Raw genomic sequence first — 24154 nt, 5'->3', positions numbered from 1 at the left:
TAAGTAAACTTTTAAGAATTCTATGCTTTGGACTAACAATAGTCAGATAATCCAGGCACGGATTGATTGATTTAGTTTATGATTGGTTAGATTTAAAAGAAAATTGGGCACAAAGTATTGTACTGTGCAATGCCAAAGTTACTGTAGTAGGTGTATTACATCATCTCTAATCCTCTCAGCCATATTTAGAAAACTGATATTCAGAGAGCTTAAGTTACTTTAAAAAGCCACATAGTAAGTGATAAACCCCGGGTTCTTTCCATTATACTACACCACCACATGTCACAGCTTCAGTCCCTCTCTTCCTGGCTGCTGGTTAAATGAGTCCCAGCTGGGAGAAGAGAGAAACCCAGCAGCGGTTTCAGGGACTAAGGGCTCCTGTGGCTGACCTTCCCCTCAAATGACCTTTTTCCTACAGTAACTGGAGCTCTCAGAGCTTTCAGAATACATTGTCTTAACAGGCTATCTTATTCTTGCAAGGAAGTTAGAGCAACTCTTTACCTGCCCTAACTAACATTTATCTGCTCTGATTGCTTCGACCAGTTGGTGCAGGAAGAGCCTGAGATTACCCAGGAAGTGTTTCTGTCATGCTGGGACAGTGATCTGCACTGGAGCCAAGTGTGCCATCACTGTGCTCCGAGACCAAGCGAGAGCTAGTACATGCTGGTCTTCTACTTTGCTCAAATTGCATTTTGTGTATGTCTTTCCCATCTACATTACAAGGGGGATGGAAACTTTCTCTCTGCTAAGGAAATAGATTGATTCCTGCAATGACAATAATAACATGTTAATATTAAAACAACTTATGATGCATCAGGCACTGTGTTATGCTAGTTACTGAAAGGGAATTCTAAAAAAGGACTGTTTCAAAGACTATATATTTAGCTACTAGTGTCTATTATTCCCAAATTCTGAATTCTCAGAGAGGAAAATTCAGTGACAAAAGAAAAGAAGGTTTTTAAAAATATAGATCAGTTATTGTGGGCATTTAGGAATTAATCATTGAATGGACTCTCTCTCACACACACACACACATATAGACACACACATTTTCAGATACATAAAAATAAATAAGTTCCTAAAATTTAAATGTAGGTCAGCTTTTCTGCTTTGAAGATGACAGAGATTACAGAACTCCACTAATTTTATGAACATTGGTTGGATGCCTATTAATCCAGCCTTTATGCTAAGTTGTGAGGATATTCATAGATGTACAAAAAAAGTAAATGTAACTCAAGGAAAAGACTTCTAACGTTAGTAGAGGGAGAAAAAATGATGCTGTGAAACCTGAATAACACGTGATTGGATCCTAGAGGAAGGAATCCAGAGACTCCGGGTGGGATTCTTGCAGAGGTCAGCACCAAGGTGGCAATGCAAAGATGAGGAGAGTTTCTCTATTTACATGGATCAGAACAGACTTTTCCACTTAGAGGATCCACCAACATTAATAATCATAGCTGCCATTATTGGGTGTATACTATGTACCAACCCTTTTCAAGGTACATCATCGATTAGCTGATATGCATCAATTGACAGTGTCAGGAGAGGGTCTTGCGCTGTCTGTGTCGCTGATGTAAGAAGTGAGGTTCTTGAAGGAGAAGTAACTTGGCTGTGGGAGTCAGATGAGGGCCTCTCATCACATGTCTTCTTCTACATGGCATCACCCCTCCACCACATTTTTATTCTTCGTGGATGTAGGTGCCATCTTTCTATGAGAACTTCACTAGCTAATCTCTTATTTTGTATTGTTTATTTAAATAATATTTTTCTTAACAACCTGGAAAAGGGCACAGCTTCTTGGGATGATGAGAAAATACTAACTTAAAGGTACTATTGTTGTTATTGTTTTCCAGCATATTTTGAACTTTTTCTAGATGCTCTTCCATTTTCCATATACTAAGGAAAAACTCTTCTGTGAATGAATTATGGTTCTTATTCTCAGTATAGAGAGTTGAGGACAGCAATGCATTTCCAGGTTACAGTGTAGGGTGATCTCAATTTTCACCCACTTATGGGATTTTGTTTTGTGTGTTGGACAGGAGGGAAAAGAAGTTGTTCTGAAACACATTTTATTTGTTCCACACAAACTTCTCTCTAGTATTAGATGCTTTCCTGTCTGACACCCTCCTTTCCTTTAATGAAACCTCCAAATATAGCTACCTCTGAATCAGGACTATTAGTGTCCTCGGGCAAGGACCTGTCTCTGCTGACAGAGGATTCTGGGGGGTTCCTGAGTCTCCTCTGCTCTAAAGGTCAGCAGTTGGCTCTCACAGAACGACTGCCAGGCTTGCTTAAGACACATTTAAATGCTTAAAATACCAATTGTGTCAGAGGCCAGCCTGCCAGATGGATGCTGATTGGCAGGAAGAACAGACATTCCAGAGGAAATGCTGTCTGCCTTCCATCCCCAGTTCTCATCCAGGATTGACCTCAGAGCTTGAAACAAACAGCCAAGAGCTTCAAGGGCTTCGCATCCTGCAAAGAGAAAACGAGAAAAGACTTGAGGTTTTCCATCCTGAGCCCCCAGCACAGTTAGAAAAAACACATGACCAGGCCAACTGCTGCTGCTTCCAACGGGTTTATATACCTACATCTTTTAGGCCCTGTGTCATGTCCTCCCTGACCAAATACACTTTCCTGGCTCCTTTCATCTCCTTCTCTCCTGAACAGGAGTTTCACTTCCTCTTCTCCACCTCAAATATCTGACAAATGTTTATCTCATTCCCAGCTGATTCTTTTTTTTTTTATAGACATGGGAGACAATTAGGAAGGTTCTTCCATATGCTCTCATTTATAAATCTCTCACCTCTAGTAACCATCTTCTGTTATAATGTGTCAACTCTCCAGGCTGCCTGCTAGCTTTCATATCCTCACACCTTCCTCCAGTGTTTCAGCTCTTTCCTACAAAACAAATTTCCTGTCTACACACCAACCTGCTATGGTTACTCTCATTCTAAAACCCGTCTTTCACCTTCACTTCTTTTCTAAGTATTGCTCTGTATTTCTGCTCCTCTGGATAGCAACAACCACAGGAAGTTGTCTATACCCAGTGTTTTCCCTTCTCTTTGTCCTATTTTCTCTTGAACCCCCTCCAATCCGACTTTCCTTTTCAGAACACTTTCAATTGCTCCTGTGAATATTATCCAGAGGTTAATTCTCATGTTTCATCTTACTTGATGTAACGGTGCTGTTTGATCTTAACAATCGTGAATTCCTTCAGGAAGTATATGTTTTTCCCCCTAGAAGATTATTCATTCACGATCTTCTATCTATGTCTTTGTCTACTTACTAATAAATCTTTGCTGGTTCCCACTGAGTTGCCTGACATCCAAATGTACACAGGACCAGAAAAGTGGTATCCAGCATCATCTTTCCCACAATGAACTTCCTCCAACCTCAAAATTTAAAAAATGCCTATCTATAATGATATTTCTTAATTTATAACTTCAGAATAATTTATCTTCTTATTACTAGCCTTATAAATATAACCACCAGTTTATAAGTCCATTGAGTTTTTTTTTTAAAAGATTTATTCATTTTATTACAAAGTCAGATATACACAGAGGAGGAGAGACAGAGAGTAAGATCTTCCGTCCGATGATTCACTCCCCAAGTGAGCCGCAACGGGCCGGTGCTGCGCCAGTCTGAAACCGGGAACCAGGAACCTCTTCCGGGTCTCCCACGCGGGTGCAGGGTCCCAATACATTGGGCTGTCCTCAACTGCTTTCCCAGGCCACAAGCAGGGAGCTGGATGGGAAGTGGAGCTGCCGGGATTAGAACCAGCGCCCATATGGAATCCCTGGGCTTTCAAGGCGAGGACTCTAGCCGCTAGGCCACGCCGCCGGGCCCCCATTGAGTTTTAATAGATATTTGGAGTGTATCATGCCAAAATAAATCATTTCTCATGCTTCTTTTTTTTTCTATCAACAGTTTCACTCCAATAAATGGAAACTCCATTCTCCTAGTAGCTCAAGTTAAAAACCTCCAATCAGTCCTTGAATCCTTGCCTCTTTATTTCTCTATGGTGACAAGTCATGTCTCACCTTATGGCCAGAATATGACCACATATCATTATTTCTCTACTGACACCCATACCTTTCTTTCATTGTTGAGGTGGTACTTCACTGATCTTTCTTGCATCCTTGTTTAGTTACAGAATAATCTCTAAGAAGAAGTCAGGGTAACCCTTAAAAATGCAAATCAATTAGAACCTACCACTCCTCTGCTCAAACAGTCCACATGCAAAGAAAAGAGGAGCATTTGGTCTGGCAGTTAAGATACCTACATGCCATGGCAGAGTGCCCAGGGTTCAATACCCACCTCTGCTCTTAACTGGCTTGCTGCTAAAGCATATCTTGAGATAGCAACGATGGCTCAAGTAATTGGGTTCCTGTCATCCATGTAGGAGATCCGGGTTGAATTCTGGCTCTCATCTTGTCCCAGTGTAGTCCAGGACACCCTGGCTGTTGCAGGCATTTGGGGTGTGAACTATTGACAAGGAGATATTTCTTTCTCTCTCTGCCGCTCAAATTTTCTGAGGGAAAAATCAAAAGTGTTTTAACATACCTCCAGGCTTCTCATGTTAACCCTTAGTGAAATTCAAAGTCCTTGCCATTTCTGGTAGGATAACAAGGTAGTCTGAAATTTTTCTCTATAATGACCCAATAAGAAAACCTAGCCTTGACTGCTACTTTCCCATATATTCAAATCAAAATGTTGGAATCAACCCTGGCTCATCTTTTTCATATTCAATATCTGGAATATCTGCAAACCCTGTCAATTCATCATTGAAACATTAAAAATCCAATCATTGCACTATCTCCTTGACTATCATTCAAATTCACCATTATATCTTACATTTTATCAATGCTGTTGTAGTTGATCTTTTTGCTTTTACTCAACATTTCGGAGTAATGTCGATGAAATGAGTTGTATTTCTGTCATTTCTCTGTTAATAAAGCTCCACTTATCTCCTATTCCAGAGAAAAAGTCAAGGTTTTTCTTACAGATCAAGTGGTTTATAGATTTGATGATATGGAGATAACCATATTGTTAGTAGTTTCAGGAAGAGTGGTGGAAACAGGAATCTCATGTGTTGAAGTTAATTAAAGGTGAGAAAATGGAGACAGTGAATATAAACCACTACTCTGAAGAAAAAATATGACTGTAAGAGGAGAGGGGAAAGTGGAATACTAGTTGGAGGTGGCTTAGGCCTGAAAAGGAATTTTTCTGTAAGATACAAGACATGTGAGCATGACTTCATGTCGGGTAGTTACCAGAAAAAAAAAAAAGAGAGATTGATAATAGAGTAAAGAGAGATTTTATGTGCCCATAGCCAAAGCAGAAAAGAATGAGAAGTTGCTGCAAGATCAGTTGGAAAAGACAACTACACACATGGGGTTGGATCTGCAATTCTAAGCAGAAAAGGAGAAAAAGGGTTGAAGTAGATGCAGATGTAGATGGTGTATAAGCAGCAGAGGCAGAAGCCAAAGGTTAAGAAGATTCATGTAGCTTGACAATGTTGTTGATCACCATATCACAAATTGTACAAACATCAAATCCTGAGAATCATAATCTGCCTTAGCAGTTTAGAAGAGACACAAACCAGCACGCACATGGGCTCCTGGCACATGCAAGGCGAGAACTTTAGCTATTAGGCTTCCGCATCGCCCTCTGCATGCCTATTTTAAGTGAGGTGTCGATTAAGCTTGGATAATGAATGCAGCCTGCAGATCAGCCAAATTTTCTTCTCATAAAAGGGGTAGAAATAGGCCAGCATTGTGGCATAGTAGGTTAAGCCTCATCCTGCAGTGCCAGTGATCCATATGCATGTTGATTCATGTGCTAACAGCCCCATTTTCATTCAGTCCAGCTCTGTAATAATGTGCCTAAGAAAGGCAGAAGTACCCGAACACTTGAGCCCATGCCACCCACATGAGAGACCCGGATGAAGCTTCAGTTTGGGCCTGGCTCAGTCCTAGCTGTTGCAGTCATTTAGGGGGAGTGCACCAATGGATAGAAGAGGTCACTCTCTCTCACTTTCTTTCACTCTGTCCCTCTCTCTCTCCTTTTCTCTGTAACTTTGACTTACAGAATAAATAAATAAATCTTTAAAAAGGTAAAAATAATTGTGCAGATGTTTAAAAAATAATCACCATACCACAAAATGTACAAACATCAAATACTGAGAAGCGTAATCTACCTTGGCAGTTCAGAAGCAGCAGAAATGTCAAAGTACAGTCCCCAGATCACAGCCATTAAAACAACACATGCCGACCCAAATCTCCTGGATGACAGAATGGGGCCCAGGCACTATATATGTCACAAGTGTTCTGGGATAATTCTTTCATCCCAATTTAAAATGAAAAGAAAAATTCGTATTCAAATATATTTGTTTACAGGAACTCTTAACTTACTTGTGTTTATATTTTAATTCAGGATATCTAATTTTTTTAAATTTAAAATTGAAAGTTTTAACCTTCTGTTTCTGCCACTGACCTGTAGAGGAGAAATACAATGTACTACCTTTTCCAGCTTTCAGAATCCATTTCAAATTCTATTTCTCCAAGGCCTTCTTGGGCCATGGTGAACTGAAAAATGTGTAGCTACCCAGTTTCTTAGATTTATGGATCAGAGCACCCTCAATTTGTAGTGTTTTCCAGTGTTTCTGCTGTAGATACTCTTATTGGCCAGTTTCAAACTAGCAATGGTTTTAAAATTTATCAAACAAATGTTAAGGAAAGAGATAATTCTGTGGTATTTGTTAACACACAGTAAGAGTCTATTGCAGGGCCATCTTGGTAGATACAGGAATGACAGTAACTGTGGTTTACAGAAGAAGAGAGAGAGAGAGAGAGAGAGAAAAAGAGAGAGAGAGAGAGAGAGAGAGAGAGAATGGAGCTCAACTTTGAAAAGAACTCACACTCAAAGCCTAGGGTGGGAAGCAGTGGATGGAACATGGCCAAGAGGACACATCAGAAGTAATAGGGATTCTGGTGGAGCAGTCTAGATGAAGACTGGTCAGGTCGGTCATTTACTACCTGAAGCTTGTTGTCACAGAAAGAACCTGATCAGACGTCAAGGTGGGAGTTTCTTGTGAGCCTAGCAGAGTTCTCTGCTAAAACTGGATCTTGCAAAGAAATGCACAAATAAACTCAGGAGACAATGCAGAGCCTGGTTAATGCTTGCCCAAGCTAAGAATCTTTGTCAAAATATTGTCTAATCTTTCAGTTTCCTCTTGAGATTAAGTTCAACACAGCTCCATATAACACAGAGGCCTCTTGATGAAGCAAGCTCCTAATACCCTTCTGGCTTGCACCTGCCCCACAGCAATTCCTGCCACCCACTTTACAGCCACTACTGCAGATTCTGACAGTGCTAAGACATAGCTGTGTCTTAGTGCTCTTAGAAAACAGAGAAGTTAAGGAATCCCACCCTCTTTTTATTCTCCAAAACTCCCCAGCCCTTTACCATCTCCAAGTAGCTAACTCAAAGCACCCCCCTAGCTCTTCCACTATTCTTACATTCTAAAGTAAGAGGCTTCCCCATGCAAGGTTTTTCTTTTTCCCTTTGATGCGTGATTGGTCAATGAACATTTTCCTTCACCGAAACTACTTGAGTTAAATCTTTGCCGTAATAGTCTGATGTATTTTGTCACTTTGTTTTCAGTTTACCATTGACTTTGTTAAACCCATCTCTCTCTTGGACTGCCCCTGTGGATCATCCCCAGTTGCATATCATCCTGCAGCATTGTTCATTCTGATGATGGAGAGGTCTCCAGGTTGGGAGAATGTGAACAGTTCAAAAGCAAACTGAACTCCAGGGTCACAGTCTCCTCACTTGTGTATCAGGATGTTTCTCTCACCAGATAATAGTTTAATTTGTATGCAAGCATAAGGGGAGTAGCAAGAGGAATATCTACTAAGCCCAGCCAATTTCTTCCCCTGTGAGCATCTTCATTATGTCTTCCCCAGTAAACTTACAAACTCATCCTCAGAGTCTTGCTACTACCTGGTCAACATGGTGTCAGCCCTGCCATGCTTTAACAGCGTCTTGCCTTCTTTTAAGATCAACAACAGCCGCTCCGTACGTTGTTGTTTGCCTACACTCTTTTTCAGTCCCTCTGAAGTCCTCCCAAAAAAGTCTTCAGTGGAGATAAACCCATCAGTTAGCTCCATCTGCTGTGCCTGTTTCCATTTCACCACATCCAGCCTCATCATACTATGATAGTTGTGTGCAGTATACCACACATGGTACCCAAATAGAACACTCATGTCCCATGTGACTGCTTTACATTACACCCAAGGCAGCCACTGGATTGCTTGTTTTTTAATAAATATCTCAGGTTAAGAAACAAACTGAAGATAGATAAAGATAAAGATAAAGATGTATCTATATAGATGATATAGATTATATAGATATAGATAGATAAAGAATATCATTCAAGTAACACAATGCTTTTCCTAAAGAGTTGTAACAGGAAAGATCTTGAATATTTCTCTTAGATTCTTACTGTTTTATGAAATTCTATTTTTTTTATTTAAGAGAGAGAAGAGGAACAAAGAAAAGAAAGAGAGAAGACACACATTGCCAATCAGTTTTTGGCTGAGTCAGTGCTAAATCTGAGGGCAAAGAATGTAACTTCAATCCACTCGCCAGAAAAGAGTAGATGCCTAATTATTTCAGCTATCACTACTGTCTTCTGGGGTCTGAAATAGAAAGAAATTGGAGTCAGGTGCCAGAGCTGGGATTTCATGTAAAACATGACTATTTTAATGTGTTGGTCATTTTTTTTCTCCAGAGACCTAAATCAAGAGCTAGCCACTCTGCTACATGGCTTGCAGGTCACGAGCACTGGAGTTCGTTCTCCCTGTCTCCCAAGCACATCAGCAGGAAACTGAGATTTTAACAGAATAACTGGCATTTGAACCAGCTTTCCAATATAGGATGCAGGCCTCCCAAGTGGCAACTTGCCCCACTGCACTACAGTAGTCACCCCTAGGGAACATGTTGTTTACTCCCAAATGATGTGCATTGGTTCCAGTCTTTACCTTCAGGGTTTCCAGCCTTTCCCTTCGGGGATATTTAGTACAAATCTCTTCGAAGAAAACGCAGGGGAAACATCATGTATTGGATTTTGCAAGGATTTGTTGTATGTCACACCAGAAGGACATACATTGAACTTCATTAACGTTTTAAACTTTCTTGTATGAAAGGACATAGTTAAAAGATACCCAATAACATAGGGTACAATATTTGAGACTCATAATATCTGATAAAGTTCTAGAATCCAGCATATTAAGGGAACCACTACCACTCAGCAACCAGTCAAAAGTCCATTGCAATGTGGCAAAGCCCTTGCAAAAACCATTCCAAAGAGGCTAAGATACTGTTTCTGGTGCCTGAGAAGCTAGAAAGATCTTCCATTCAGTGGTTGACTCCCAAATGGCTGCAATCACTGGAGTTTTGCTGGGACAAAGCCGTGAGACAAGAGCTTTTTGGGGGTCTCGTTCATGGATACAGAGTGTAAGCATTTGAGTTGTCGTTTGCTGCTTACCCAGGCACATTAGCAGAGATCGGTGTCTTAATACGCAATGACAACATACCAGTCCCTAACAATTTATGGTTTTAAAACACAAATCTACCAAAACCTGAAAGACTTAACACTCTGTACTCGTGTTTCCCCATTGTGTAGATGATCAGGGTAGCATTAACTAAGCATACACTTTAGGAGTCAGTAATGGCATTTGGAGTATGATAGGCATTGTCGTAGCTATCACAGGCAAGTTAGCTGGATGGTCATGAGCACTGGAACTTTCTGTTCAGTCTTAATTATATAAAGTAGGACTGGGCACTATAGCAGAGGCCATGTGAAAGGACACAGGCACATGATGCATTTTCCATCACATTTGATAGAGTGCTACGCTAATGGCTGCTATCATGGCAGGCAGGTCTAGTCTGATGACTATGACTCACTTCCATAGGGTGGCCTGGTTATGAAGTCCAAGTCCATGTACCTACAAACAATAGGGCAAGGACAACCTTCTTCTCTGCAGAATTTTCCATTGGACTCAGAGGAAAGGAGAAAGCATTAAAGAATCCAGTTCTGTACCATGCCTAGGTACCATCAACTTCAGCCCAGAAAGCAGCACTGCATGCCAGAGGGGGCTGGGCTTTGGGGAGACTGGAAGCATCACTGCCCTGCATGCCAGAGGGACCTGGGTTTTGGGGAAAAAGAAACATTACTGACTTGCATGCCAGAGAGATCTGGACTTTGGGGAGGCTGAAAACATCACTGATGCTTGCCCTGGAGAGCCTATTTCAACAGAAGCTTCTAGCATCCCTAAAAACGGGGTATAAAGCTGTCCCCAGGACTTGAGTTTCATCTTGGTTTTGCTGTAGCCTAACTATACCAATTTAGGCAACCCAGGTCACCACTCTGAGACCATTTTTATGTGTAAAATGGGATTGATAACAGCTAATTCCTAGTTTTTGTAATTGTAAAAGGTAATTTATAGACAGTTATAACAGAATGAATAGTTATCAGGGAAGTTTTACCACTAATAAGAACAATGAGCCTTCCTGCATGTCAGATGACATCTGATGTGGCACTGGAAGGACATTCAGATGCCTTTTATCACCCGGCTCTGAAAATAGATGGTGTTCCTTTCATCATGAAAACCCGACTACAGTTCAGGGTTTCTGAAACAATTGACTTAGAAGGAAAAATGGTACCTGTTTAATCTTCTATGTACTTTGTGGCAGGTGTGGACTGGGCATTTTGGGGCTGGTTCCATGGCTCAACAACCTAATCCTCCACCTTTAAACAGCCAGCATCCCATATGGGTGCAAGTTCATATCCCAGCTGCTATACTCCCCAACAAGCTCCCTACTTATGGTCTGGGAAAGCAGTGTGGAATGGCTCAATTCCTTCGGAGGCTGAATGGTAACACGAGAAAACAGAATCTCTAGTCAATGGGCTTCAGATAGGTTGAACTCCAGCTATTGGCCATCTGGGGAGAGAGCTGCTGGAATATCTTTCCTTCTGTGTCTTTCCTGCAGTGTGTAAATTTGGATTTCTTATTTAAAAAACAATCTTAGAAAACCAAAATAAAACAACAAAAATTGGGTATCCTCCTTCCCCAACTGTTTACGCCTATATTATGATGATAGTGTAGCACTTCGACAGACACAAGCCCATCATTCTGTTGAAGTGTATCCTGACACTGTAGGTATAGACAATGGTAGAAAGTCCAGCATTCTATTCGCAAGATATATTTAACAGTTTTATTAGGAGTTCATCTTTTACTCAAAAGCAGAAATGCATACTGTGATGTATCTGCACTTCACCGTATCCATGCCTCCACTATATATATTATCCAGTGTCACTGGCCTATAGTTAGGCAGTGCTGGATCCTTCCCAGCACAGGGCCCTGCTGTGCAGGCACCTATCCAAGATCATAGGCCTTGACTTGGCAAAAACCTTCTCGTCATCTCCTAAGCAGATAATGACTCTGTCTAGGTGTGCTACCTAGGGTTGGATTAGGAATGAGTGGGCAGATTTAGGCTACAAATACCTGATCACACTCAGATACCAAAACCAGTCAGCTGTGCAAACAGGAGTAAGAACACAGTCTGTGCTGGGTTAATATAGTCAGAGCCCAGCATCCCCAACATTTAGTTATCCATAATGCTGACTGAGATCTAAGTCTGATCACTTGGGACCACTGGTCCAACTGGTGCTGGAGTAGGTCCAGATGCCTCATCCATAGACACTCAGCTCAGTCAAGGACCCTAAGATTCACACAGTGTTAGGTTCTCAGGCATATTCCTATGCTCACTTACCTGCCCCTCCAGCAGCTAGGCTATTGCTTCACAGTGTCTAACCAAGGTTGACAGAAGTGGGGTGGAGACAGTCCCTTTGACATCTGGATAATCTGAATTCATAAACACAATTTTCAGGGAGGAGATTGGAGGCAGTAGATGTGGTACCCTGTCCTGCACTTGTTTCCCTACAGCAGGTCTGGTCTTGGATGTCAAAGCTAAGATCTTTATACATCTGTTTTTCCCTCCCAAATCAGGAGAAATCTGAATGTTATGCTGCTTCAAGTCGGGGAGACAATCATGTTGTCATACTAAAACTGATACACCTAGTCTCTACCCTGCTTCGTTAGCTTTTTAAGGGTAGTACATACATGGACAGCTATCAAGCTGATGTTTCTCTCAGGAAATGATCAGCGGGACATCTTATTCAGCAACCATCTGGCTCCCAGTTCTCTTTTAATATATTGAAATTGAATAATTTCTGATTATGAAAATAATTCATTTTGGAGCTATATTGTTGTACTATAATAGACTTAGCCACCACTGGGAATCAGCCATACTATTTGAGCACAGGTTCATGACCAACCCGCATACACCAATTCCTGTCTAGATCCCTACTAAGGTACCTAAGAGAGTAGCAGAAGATGGCCCGATTCCTGAAGCCGCTGCCATCCACAAAGGAGATCTGGGAAAGATTCTTGACTCTTGGATTCAACTACACCAAGCTCTAGTCATCATGGCCATTTGGATAGGAAACTAGAGATGGAAGTTAGGTCTTCTGAAAAGTCTCTTTGTGCAACACCTCCTTTCAAATAAAGAAATAGATGTTTCCGTGGTACATATTCATTTTAAGCATTTTAGAAACACACATAATAAAGAAGTCAAATGGTAGAACCCATAATATACCATCTAGATATAACTAGATATTTCAATATTGTGTGATAATCCATTTTAGCTGCAAAAGTTTTCTTTACCACAATATTGCATCTAAATTTCATTATTCCTATCAAACTGTTCTGCAATAGCTTCGTAATATACCTGTTACCATACATTCATTTTAATTTTGTGTTGCTTCCAGTAACAATGCAAAGACCATATTTAAGGGCCTGGCAAGGATGTTTAGTAAGCTAAGCATAAAGCTATGATACCAGCTTCCAATATAGGCACCAGTTCAATTCCTGGCTGCTCTACTTCCAGCCAAGTAGAGGCTCTGCTACTGCCATCCCAAGCTATGTGGGAGACTGAGAAGAAATACTTGACTCCTGGATTTGGTCTCTCCCAGCTCCTGCTCCTATCCTACAATAATTTAAAATGGAATCCAGGGAATGGAAGATCTCTCTCTCTCTCTCTCTCTCTCTCTCTCTCTCTCTCTCTCTCTCCTTCTCTCTCTCTCCCCCACCCTCTCTCTCTCTCTCAGTGTGTGCATGTGTGTGTGTGTGTGTGTGTGTGTGTGTGATTCTACTCTGTATATTGGTCTTTCTAAAGAAAACAAATCTTTAAAAAATGTTTATCACCACCTTTAATTAATTCCTTGGCTCATATTCCTTCAAACAAAAATGCAAGAAATTGATCTGGAAATGTTGCGTCAAAAGACAAGTAAAACACTCTCTGTCATGCATTTTTAGCACAGTCTGGTTTTATCATTCTGCTTTTTAGGTTTTTTATTGTTCACAAAACACTATATTATTTCAATGATATTAGTTGGCATTCTTTTTTTCATTATTGATTCATTTATCTTGAATGGTGTTTACAAGGTTGACAAGGATGCATGCCTGTGTGAACTACTGACTAAGGAGAGAAAGGTCAAAGAATGGAGGAAAATGGAAGAGATAACTGCTTCCAATCTCCCGTTGTATTCTTCCTGTTTCTTATTAAATGGAAACTTCTTAAATTGCAGCATGTGCTTTATTTGTTTGAAGACAATCAGAAAGACTTACCACACACTCAGCACTGAAGACCAGGATGGCTGTTGGGGACAGGCCAACACAGAAGGAGGGAACTAAGTTTAGGTGGACCACACAGGTGGTTAAGGTAGCCATCATCTGCCACTTCCCATGGTGGGCAGCAGGGACGAATTTGAAGTTGGGAACAAAGCTAACACATGATTCTAAGCACTTTGATTTTGGATGCAGGTATCCTGGGATATATCTTAACCACTATGGCAAATTCCCTACATTCCCTCAACTGAAAAAAACACATCTCTACTTATGAAAAAGTACATAGGATATGTAACAGCCTCAATAAAATGATAAAGTGACAGAAGAACATAAAACGTCTTGGGAAACTCCTATTCCTACAAATTGAATGTCAATGAAGTTTGAGGAAAGAAATAGGCCTATGTAATCAACACAAATGTACACAACTAGTAAGAATGGAGGGTAAAGGATGATCCCCCTCAGTGGTAAACTTTAGAAAGGTCCCAGAAACCCTGTGCATCAGCCATGCTTAGACAACTGAAGAGCAGGGCCCTTTAAGAGGCCATGACACCCTCCACATTCTAATACTGCTATGGCAACTCCACGTTGTTACCTGCACTGGGCCCTCCCTCCCACACTCAGAAACATCAGTACAGGCAGTGGCATTCGCTTAGGCCTCTGGCAACTTCATCCTTGCTTGTCTGATTAAGAACTCTCCTTTATTGAAGGGCACAAAGTGATTCTCTACAGTAAGTTAAGGGTGATAGCTATTGTCATCCATGACTCCTTCTTAAGCTCTTTGACTTTGTTTGTTTTAAACATCATGTGCTTGTTTCTCTACTGCCTAGACCCTGGATTAATGACTGCCACAACCATCAGCATGGCAGCATGTTTCAGTGCTCCAACACATCCAAGGATAGAAATGAACCTCCTAGAATATCATGTCTTGCTCTCCCAGCTGGACAACACTCAACAGGAGCTTGAAGATCTCAAAGAGAAGCTTCTTCCATCTAAGCCTACTGCCTATGCCCTGGACAAGCAGCTACAAAAACATTGTAAGTTCTGGAGGGGATGGGTGATTGTCTTTCTTCTGAGAAATGAGATGAAGTTAGGTTATGCCTTGGGCCTTGGGTTAAAATCCCTGTTACAGATTCCTGGTGCAGACACAAAGGAGCTTGCTTATCACAAGAACAGATGGAATACTCTTGTGTTGGGATCCTCTGTGTACTGTAGATTGTGCAGACATGTAATATCATGGTAGTCTTCATGGCAGTCCATTCAATATTGGAAGCCCAACTGTCACAACACTGAAGGGTGACATGGATCAAAACCTGGGTGGTCTCCACAGGATGTCAGTTTGAAAAAAATAAGTTTGATCTTTTCTGACACACAGAGGTAAAAACATTGATGATGTGCAAACAGCATGATATGGGAAGTCCTACTCCTGGAGCCCAGGTTTGTCTTCGGAGCCCTGCAATGTCAGTGCAGCCCTTGATGAGGGTGTGCTTCACGACTTACCAGACTCTCACAATATCCTCTGTTCTCCCTTAGTGAAGACACTTTGGGGATGCAGGATGGACAGCAGGTCCAGGTCCACCTTGACTCCCAGGAACACAAGGGCATGAACAACAGATAGATGGTGGCATCTGTCTAATTACGAGTCAGCCAGAGTCATTCCTACAGTTTTCTTTTAAGAAGAACCCTTGAGGGAATTTATTCATCACTAGGTTTGAATCAGAATATAGAAAAAGTAACTGAAGAAATGTATTCTGAGAAGAGATAAGCTCTGTTTGATTAATAATAAATTTTCAAAATCTCAGTAGAATCACATGAGGATGGTTTTGGAATTGAAGAAAATGCAGGTAACAACGGAATTCTTCTCTGTGCTAAAACTGTGCAGAGAGCAGGCATGCTGGCTGGTCTCCTGCTCTCTGGCCAGGTTTCCATCTCCTCTGGGCCTCAGTGTGCACCTGTATCAATATCTATAGAGCATCACCCACCTCTCTGAGCCAGAGTGAATTCACGATGTCATACAGAATTAATGGGGCACTTCCTGTGCATAGGATTCAATGTCTGACACATGCTGGATTTTGATAGGGAATCAATCAATTTATTTTTTCTTTCAGACATGTGTGGTCTAAAGACTTATTATATTTGTGTGTACGTATGGGTTTTGCTTTATCTTTGATATTTTGGTGCATGTATTTTGCAATCCCCGCACACAGGCCCTTCACCAGTATCATCCTCTGGTGTTTGCCAGGAGCCTCATGCCCAAGCTGAGTGTTTGACTTGGAAGATGTCAAGCTTGGTAAAGAGGCCCAAGTCTCAGATTCACACTGTAGGGGTTAGGGCTGGCTCTGACAAACACTGTTTGTGTCATCCTATGAAGTTTCCCCACGGACCTTAACCTTCCATTTGCTCATCTTCTCGAGGTGATCTACTAATTCTATATACTTGGGTAAGTGAGAAACAGACATTGAAGATTTTCAACAGAGCAGACATCCAGTGTATGTCCAAGCTAGGATGGACCCTGGTTCCATGGCTGAGACCTCAGCAGCATGTGCAACACTCATTGAGTCAGTTGGGTCTGTGTTTTCTCAGAACGTGAGCTGTGCAAAGTCATCATGCAGCCTGTGCTAGGGGAGAACATCCAATGTGAGGAGGAGCAGCTGGCAGAGAGCCCAGCTGTCACCAAGAGGCTGAGGTAAGGGCAGGCAGCAGGTTCAAGCTGAGGAATCTCTGGGGTGGGCAGTGTAGCTGGCAGAGCTACACTCTCTCCCAAAGTGACGTTTTCCCAATTGCTGCAGTTTCCCAGTTCTATTAGGGCCATATGGAGTGTTAACAGAGGGGAGATCACTATGTACAACCCCCTTCTTTTTCCCAGGAGAAAGAAATTTCTGCACATTCTTTTGAAGGCCTAACAGCCAGTCTGCCACTGACCTCCAACTGTGAATCTTCTCTTCTATCCTACATTAGGGAACTCAATATCTTACTCCAAACTCACACAAGACAACTGAGGCAATGAAAGCAGAAGCCACAGGAACAGAGAGATGCCTCCATCTTACTCCATCAGCATCTCAAAGATCTGCTCACACGGGACAGCCCTGAGAGCTGCCTGAACCAGGGCCTCTGGGATCAACTTTCTCAGGGACATCATCTGGCAGAGCACCGTGCCCACAAGCTCAGCCAAGGTACTGTCCAAGCAAAGGAGGGAAGACCTGCTAGGACAGAGGCTGTGGAACTCCACCCTGTCCTTCCTGCCTGAAGAGAAGTAGCATTGGAGCAGGGTCAGTCTCCAGCTTCCTCACAGGGAGGCTGTGACAAGAGGATCTTCCTTGCGGGGAAGGGGCCTGGGCTAACCAGGAGAGCTCCCAGGTCTGTGCTCCCAGGTCTGAGCTCCCAGGTCTGTGCTTCAGAGAAGGCATTCGGTGACTTCCTCCGCCTGCATTTCTGTTCTGTCATCTCAACAATGGTTAAAAACATGCTGTATAACAGTCCTAGCAGTCAAACTGGAAGTGTTTCTGAATGTGCTATAAGCAGAATGAAGTCACTCTCTGGGGGTGGCTGAGAGATAGATGGGGTGGAATCTGAGGCTTGACGTTGGATCTTGTGCAACCATGAACCTGGATACATGCATACAATTCTCCCTGACTGAGCAGGTCTATGAGGTGTGCATAGCAGAATGGAAGGTTGGATGGGCGCATTGTGGGTCAGGGCAATTCTTTCTCTCAGGAACAGGAGTATGTGTTCCCTGAGAGGCATGTGGGAACATTGAGCTATGAGCCTGGGACCCAGCCGTGTGATGGGAAGGGGGATACAGCAGCAACCGAGAACAGGGCTAGAGAAATATTTCTTAGGATGGCACCACGTGCCCCTTTGAAAGGAGCTATAGGGATCTATCAGCTGATGCAATTGTGCTGAAAGATGAGAATGGCAGTGACTGTGTTTGTCCAGAGACAAACGCTGAGCCTTCTCTGGTCACAGATCACAGGCATTGTGCTCCTCTCGGTGGAACTGCAGCTGTCCATTGTGTGAGTGACCGTTTCTGAATTTGTTTGTAGATTTTCATGACCATCCAAAAGAGCAAGAACAACGATCCCTGGCATTTCTGGCCCTTAGGTAACAAACAGGGAACAGGAGGAGTCATGGACAGGTGAACTGTGAGAGGTTCTGGGAAGGGACTCCTATGGGTTCCGAGGTGTCCACATGCCTTGGGGAGTGTGCAGAGAATCTGCTGGCCAAAATAGCTTCACTCCCTCCACAAGCCTACAGCCTCTGTGCTCTCTGGAGCTGGTGCCTTCTGCCTTGCCCTGAGTGATCTATCCTGGCCCTTACGCTGCAGTCATTCTCATTACCTTCTGTGAGGTTTAAGCACTGAGTCAGGTGCATGGCTTCCTTCTGTATGGTTCACCTTAGCTTGTTGGCAGATGCTCATTGCTGGGAAAGCCAATGGGCAAAGTTGCTGCCGCCTCCTCAAGGGTGGAGTGAGAAACCTGGACATCACTGTGACTCTAACATCTCTAGCAACACGGGCCTGTGGTCACTCGACCATGCCTGTCAGTCAGGTGCCTAAAGAGATACAAAACACAGAACTCCATTCTGAGTCAGAATCACACTTGGAAGGACTTTGTGGATGCTCTCACTAGTCTTTGTCAATGTCACCATCACTATCACTACTCCTGTTCCACTCTGGAAGTTTCTGGTGTTCAACCTAACAAATTCTGATTGTGTCTTCTGCTCTTCTGCATGTCTATAGTGTCAACAGTGAGCAACCTGAGAGGCAAGTGAATGGAGTCCTATTAGATTCATCAGCTAAAAGGTACTTCCCATCTTATAATGACATTATGTCTATGAATTGAAAGACTCTCTCTGCATAGTTTTCTGTTTGATAATCTGGAATTCAGGTGTCTCTTTGATGGATGCAATGGATATTATCTGGAGTGCAGGGCACTGTCCCCTTCCACGCTGAGTGAGGAGATCATGCAGGAGGCATGCAGACAGTTTTTACAACAGAGAAGGAACAAGTCAGGGGAGAATTTGGAGGTCTTCACACTAGTGACACCATTGATGGAGTGAGCACAGGACAGGATGAGACAAAGACATTGCTTGAATGCAGATTCTGACAATCTGATAGAACAAAACAAAATACCAAGGCATTTATAAGGAAAAGTGAACAAGCAAGTTGAGAAAGAGGTTGCATGCAGGGGCGGGTGAGAGCAGCAGCCAGGAGCAAAGAGCAGGCATTCCAATACCTCAGGGCTCTGTCTGCGCTGGCTGGAAGGCGGTAATGGAACTTCCACTGAGCCTATTGTTTGAAGAAATGCCCTCAGTTTTGTGTGTCAGTGTTACTAACTTGTCTTGAACGGCACTGCCCAGAGTCCAGTGGAGATGTGAATACAAGGACTCCGCAAGTTCACCCTGCTGCTGGCCAATTGGTCTCTAGCAAGGGGACTCAATTCTTACTCCTGCAAACACCCACTGTACCCCTTTGGAGCCTTTAATTGATCGGGTTGATAATCTGATGGTTTTGCCCTCGGACCGGACAGGGTCTCCCCAGGAAGCTGAGAAACTAGATTGGACTATAAGATGTTGGACTCTATGTTTAGTTTATGCTTGCAAAGAGGGAATCTCAACTGTACTTGATCAGTGGATATGCAACAAGGTGGAATACTCCACAAGGGGGGAGGGTGGGGTGGAGGGGTGGGGTGATTCCCAGCTCCAACGAAACTGTATCACATAATACAATGTAATCAATGAATGAAAAAAAAAGTGCATATGGAGACAGCTGATGAAAATCACATACAGCAGAAAGCTCACAGTTTTCCCACACATTGAGGAGCTCACTTGATCAGTGGTCCACGATGACCCAGCTCCCTCTTTGATGTTACTGCGATCTTGAGACCCTTGGGAGCAGACCACTCACACTGTCTCTCTCCATCTGTGCAGCCACCTGCAAGTTTTGAATAGCAAAGAGGACTAAGGTAATAAAACACATGATATTATCTCTTAGGTCTATCATTGCTTTTATTGCATATTCTTTTTTGAGTCTTAAGAAATTGCTACTTATTGCTACTATTTTTTTCCTATTTCTCCTGTGGTTTCTGCTACTCGGTAGTTTTGTAGCTACTTGGAATCTTCAGCTATTACTTTTATTACTTTGATTAATTTTGAGGGGAATATTCATTTCTGTGGAACACAAGAACAGTTTAAAATTCTTACATGAATTTCCATGTTTCTCAGAGCATTGTTTTATGAAGCAAAAAGAGAAAAGATCAAGTCTCTAAACAGACAGTAATGACGAGGAGATCAAAATGCTGATCACCCCAACATGACCAGTATGTATTTCATACATATTACGGTATCTCACTATAGTCCACTAGTACATGAAACAAGGATAGTAAAACTAAAAAGATGCATCACAGAAAAAGTAATGGTCAGAATGATTATGTATAAAATCAGCACAAATGGGAATGTCCCCACAGACATCGTCACACCTTTGTGCATTCTAGACCTAGGCCAACTTCCTTCTCAGTTGTCCTGCTAGTGTGGAGAAATATCACTTCAGACAGGACATGCACACCGATGGGTCTGAGGGCTGTGGTTTTCTTTCAGAACTGTGATTGGATGCTCCCTTTCTATTGAAGATTCCTCGCAACCTGCAGGGTGATGCTCATGATGCTCACACACTAGCAGCCACGAGTGTCGTGTCTTTGACCACCTGATAATGAAAGGAAAGCTGCAATCAAGAAAAGTGGGTACGATCATGCAGAATCCCAGGCTTCCAATCTAGGATGCAGAGGTAATCAGTCCTTTGTTCTTAGATTGACTAGTACTAATACCCTTAGTACTCTCTGGGTGAGATTCCTCCTCCTTCTCTCTGCTGTCTCCAACAGCTGATGCAACCTCTCTCTGGACTTACCCTGGTGGCCCATAGGCTGCCACTCTGCCAGGCCCTTTTTCTGCATCTCCTGTTGTCACCTTGACCTCTGCTGTCCTCTCAGTTCTGAGGCCAGAAGTTCCTCTGCACCCCCAGGCCACAACCAGCCCCATAGTGCTCATTTTCATCTACGCAGCACCCTGAGATGTGTAACATTATCATCTTGTCTACAATCATACACTTCCTTTTCCTTTTCTCTCCCTTCCCTGGTCCTCAACTCCATTGCCTCATCCCTCTGAAGGCACTGACTTCAGAAATCACTTACCCGTGAGTGTTACTTCTGGGTCTCCTTTTGGACAAATCCTGTAGGCACTTTGTTATAGATAGGAAGCAGAAGTAAAGTCCAGAGAAACAAAAATGTTGTAGATCAAATCTGTTCAATCTCAAAACCAACCCTTTACTCTACAGAACTTCTTTGTTCTGGCTATTGAGAATATTCCTAGAAACACTTCAAAGCATAAGAATTTGTGGAATCAACTTCAAGAATTTAGGAGAGAATGCTTGGCCAGGGTTACATTCCATATTCTCCTCATTCTGTTTGAATCTCGCCTCTTTTTTTTTTTTTTTTTTTTTCATTCTGAGGCACATTTGGAGGAGGTTTAAGACACACAAGCATGCTTATTAGGGTCTCCAAATATTGCCTACTGCATGATTTGATGTTCAGATTGTATCCTTCCTCCAAGCTTTATGGAAGTGACCTACAGCCTATATGCAAACACTAAATTATCATTAGCACACCATGTGGCCCTGAGTAATATCAGCTCCGTCATCCTCTTTCCATAAAGTCAGAAAGGAACTTGGATCATGTCTAAAGTCCCTGCTGACTCTCACATCTTGGGTTTCTGCCATGGCTTGTCCACACAGCCCTCAGAGACTAGGAGGTGGAAGTGAAACCAAGTTTGTGTTTCTGTAAATTTTCTTCTCCCTCTTAGAGTAGATGCTTTCTGGGTTTGCACAATGATAATTAAGAACATCCCTCAGAGAAGTAGGAACAGACATGGAAAATCAGCAGGACAGTAGGTGATCCCACAATCAGCATGTTGAAGCAGTGCAACACTTAGACTTTCCATGACACATGTGACATGTAAGTTCAGGGAGTGTCTGCTCTAGTTTTATCACATGTTCCCTGAGCAGGCTTGAGGCCCTGTCCCTCTGACCCTCCTCTCCCCTAGAGCTCGCTTCCTTGCCTGGCCTCAGTCACCACTGACAAAGATGCCCATCTCATCTACCATAGTACCTGCACAAGATTCTCATTGGGTTTCTCTCTTTTTCTCTCAGATACCAAAGATTGCTGCAGTTGTGAAAGGATATTGCAAAGATATATACCCAAATGAGCTGCAATAGTCAAAGAAAAAATATAAAAAATATTGCAGATATGTTTGCCCAAATGAGCTACAACAGTCAAAGAGTGAAAAAAAAAAAAAAAAAGAGAGAAACATCAGCACAAACAGAACAATAGAAAATCCTTTACTGAGAAATGAATTTCACTATCATCTTCCACATGTGCTAATTTCTACTCCCACTGGCAGGTTGGAGGAAGGCCATCAGAGTCCATTAGCCTCCACTTGGTTAAACACCTACACAGACCAAGGCCCAGAGCCCCAGACTGTTGGGAGTCCTTAACTCCCATTGCTATCCTGCCAAGAAGCAGCATCAAGACCAGATGCACTGTGACAACAGCCCCACTGGACATGCGCTGTCTCCACATGGGATGCTGTAAGAGCAGTCAGGAATAAGGATGCAGTGCTCTTGATGAAAAAGTTTACCTGGAGGGAATCGTGAGGAAATGACCTGAAAACAGTAGAATATAGACCATTGAATGAGGCATTTGACTTGATGTGTCTTTTTCAATGAGTAATGCAACAAAAAGAGAAGAGAAGGCTATTTTGGGCTTAAACGAAGTATGAAAAGTGACTGCTATGTTGCTTTAGTAACTATTGAAACAAATGCACTTCCTCCCATTTTTCTTGCATTAATGGTCATGACAGGTCAACCTATGGCTCAATGGTTTATATTCTGGACTTTTCAAGCATACCTCTTCATGATTCCTTTCAGGTGAAACAGTTAAGCAAGAACACTCCATCCTTAGTCCCGGGTGCTTCCTACCCCGTCCCATGTGGAGGCAGAGAGTTCAGTGTGTCCACCCTGTTGTTAGTTGGTTAGGCAGCAGACTAACAGATCTGTCGTTTGGAAAGTAACAGCATGGTATCTGTGATGAAGAAACCTTAGGAGAGTTCAATTGAGAATATACAGCATCTCATTCTGCATTTATGTTCCTCTAACGACTTTAGAATTTATCAGACATCCATGTCTGTGGTCATTCAGATATTTTGTTCATTTCTTGCATTTGTTTGGAATCAATAGTAGCTTGAGTCTTAGATTTGCTGGTAAAGTGCTTTAAACAACAATATTTGCTTTCAGAATGTTAACGCAAACCAATGTTTTTACACTACAAAAAAATAACACCAATTCTCAAACCAGAATTTCAAATGTATTCCAAATTTTCTTCAGGTATGAAAAAGTATAACATTCCTTTTTCAGAATTTTCACATTATTATTGTCATATGCCAGCAAAAGAACTCTCCTCTCTAGAAGATTCACCTTAACCAAAATGGTCTTTGACTATGAAAAAGGAAGCTCATTTGAACAATTGTAGTGTTAATCCTAATCATCATCTAGCACAAAATGCAACTTTCCTTTCTAGAATTTCAACCATAACCAAAACTTCCTACAGCTGTGGAAACCCCTGCTCTTCCAAATTTAACTTTATTAATGAAAATTATCTGCTGCCTGATAACAGCTCTCCTTTCAAGCAATTTGACCTTGACCAAAATTTTCTACAACCATCCTAAAGGACACTCTTTCCAACCATTTAAATGTTAAACAAAACCATATTGTGTGACAAAGAACAGCTCTCCATTCAACAATTTCAAGGTTCACCAATTTTTCCAACAGTTATAAAATCTTCTCTTCTTTGCAGAAATTTCCTGTAAACCCAATTTGTCTTCTGCTGCAAAAACAACTCTCCTTTCTAGTTGTCTTATCTAACCAAAATGATCCTCAGCTTTCAAAAGAACACTGCTTTCCAATGTTTTAACGCTGATCAAAATTTATTGTGTGACAAAAACAACTCTCCATTCTAGAATTTCAATCTTCAACAATTTCCGACAGCTATCAAAACTGCTTTCCAGAATCTAAACATGACCCCAACTTCTTTTCAAGGTTAGAATTTGCCATTCTCAATGTTCAACCTTGACCCTAATGTTCTTCATGCTTGAACAAGGACACTCATTCCAAAAGTTGTGATGTTGATCAAAACTTTCTTCCACTGTAAATTCTGTCTTCTAGCATTTCAACATGAACTACAATTCCCCCCGAGTTATGACAACTTCTCCTGTTTTCCAGAAATTTTGTGTTAATCCAAAATATGTTCTACCATGAAAATGACTCTCATTCTACATATTTACCCTTAACTGAA

At 42.1% G+C, this 24154-nt stretch overlaps 1 long non-coding RNA gene across 11 annotated transcripts; it reads left to right on the top strand.

Annotated features, from left to right (window-relative positions):
• Positions 1–14339: 14339 nt before the first annotated feature.
• LOC105942064 (uncharacterized) lies at positions 14340–23919 on the top strand. 11 transcript variants are annotated; one of them, XR_009244938.1, is made up of 9 exons: positions 14340–14488; positions 14588–14794; positions 16341–16443; positions 16716–16930; positions 17801–17858; positions 18496–18558; positions 19686–19720; positions 20384–20538; positions 21955–22098. It is a non-coding gene; the product is annotated as an uncharacterized LOC105942064 (long non-coding RNA). The 11 variants fall into 11 exon arrangements; XR_009244936.1 differs by having other exon boundaries at positions 20352–20538; XR_009244935.1 differs by lacking the exon at positions 19686–19720 and adding an exon at positions 15965–16077 and having other exon boundaries at positions 14588–14814.
• Positions 23920–24154: the final 235 nt, after the last annotated feature.

The sequence above is a fragment of the Ochotona princeps genome, chromosome 2 (genome assembly GCF_030435755.1).
Source record: "Ochotona princeps isolate mOchPri1 chromosome 2, mOchPri1.hap1, whole genome shotgun sequence".
NCBI lineage: Eukaryota > Metazoa > Chordata > Mammalia > Lagomorpha > Ochotonidae > Ochotona > Ochotona princeps.
The sequence above is the reverse complement of the archived record's forward strand: the minus strand, read 5'-3'. Positions and strand labels throughout refer to the sequence as shown.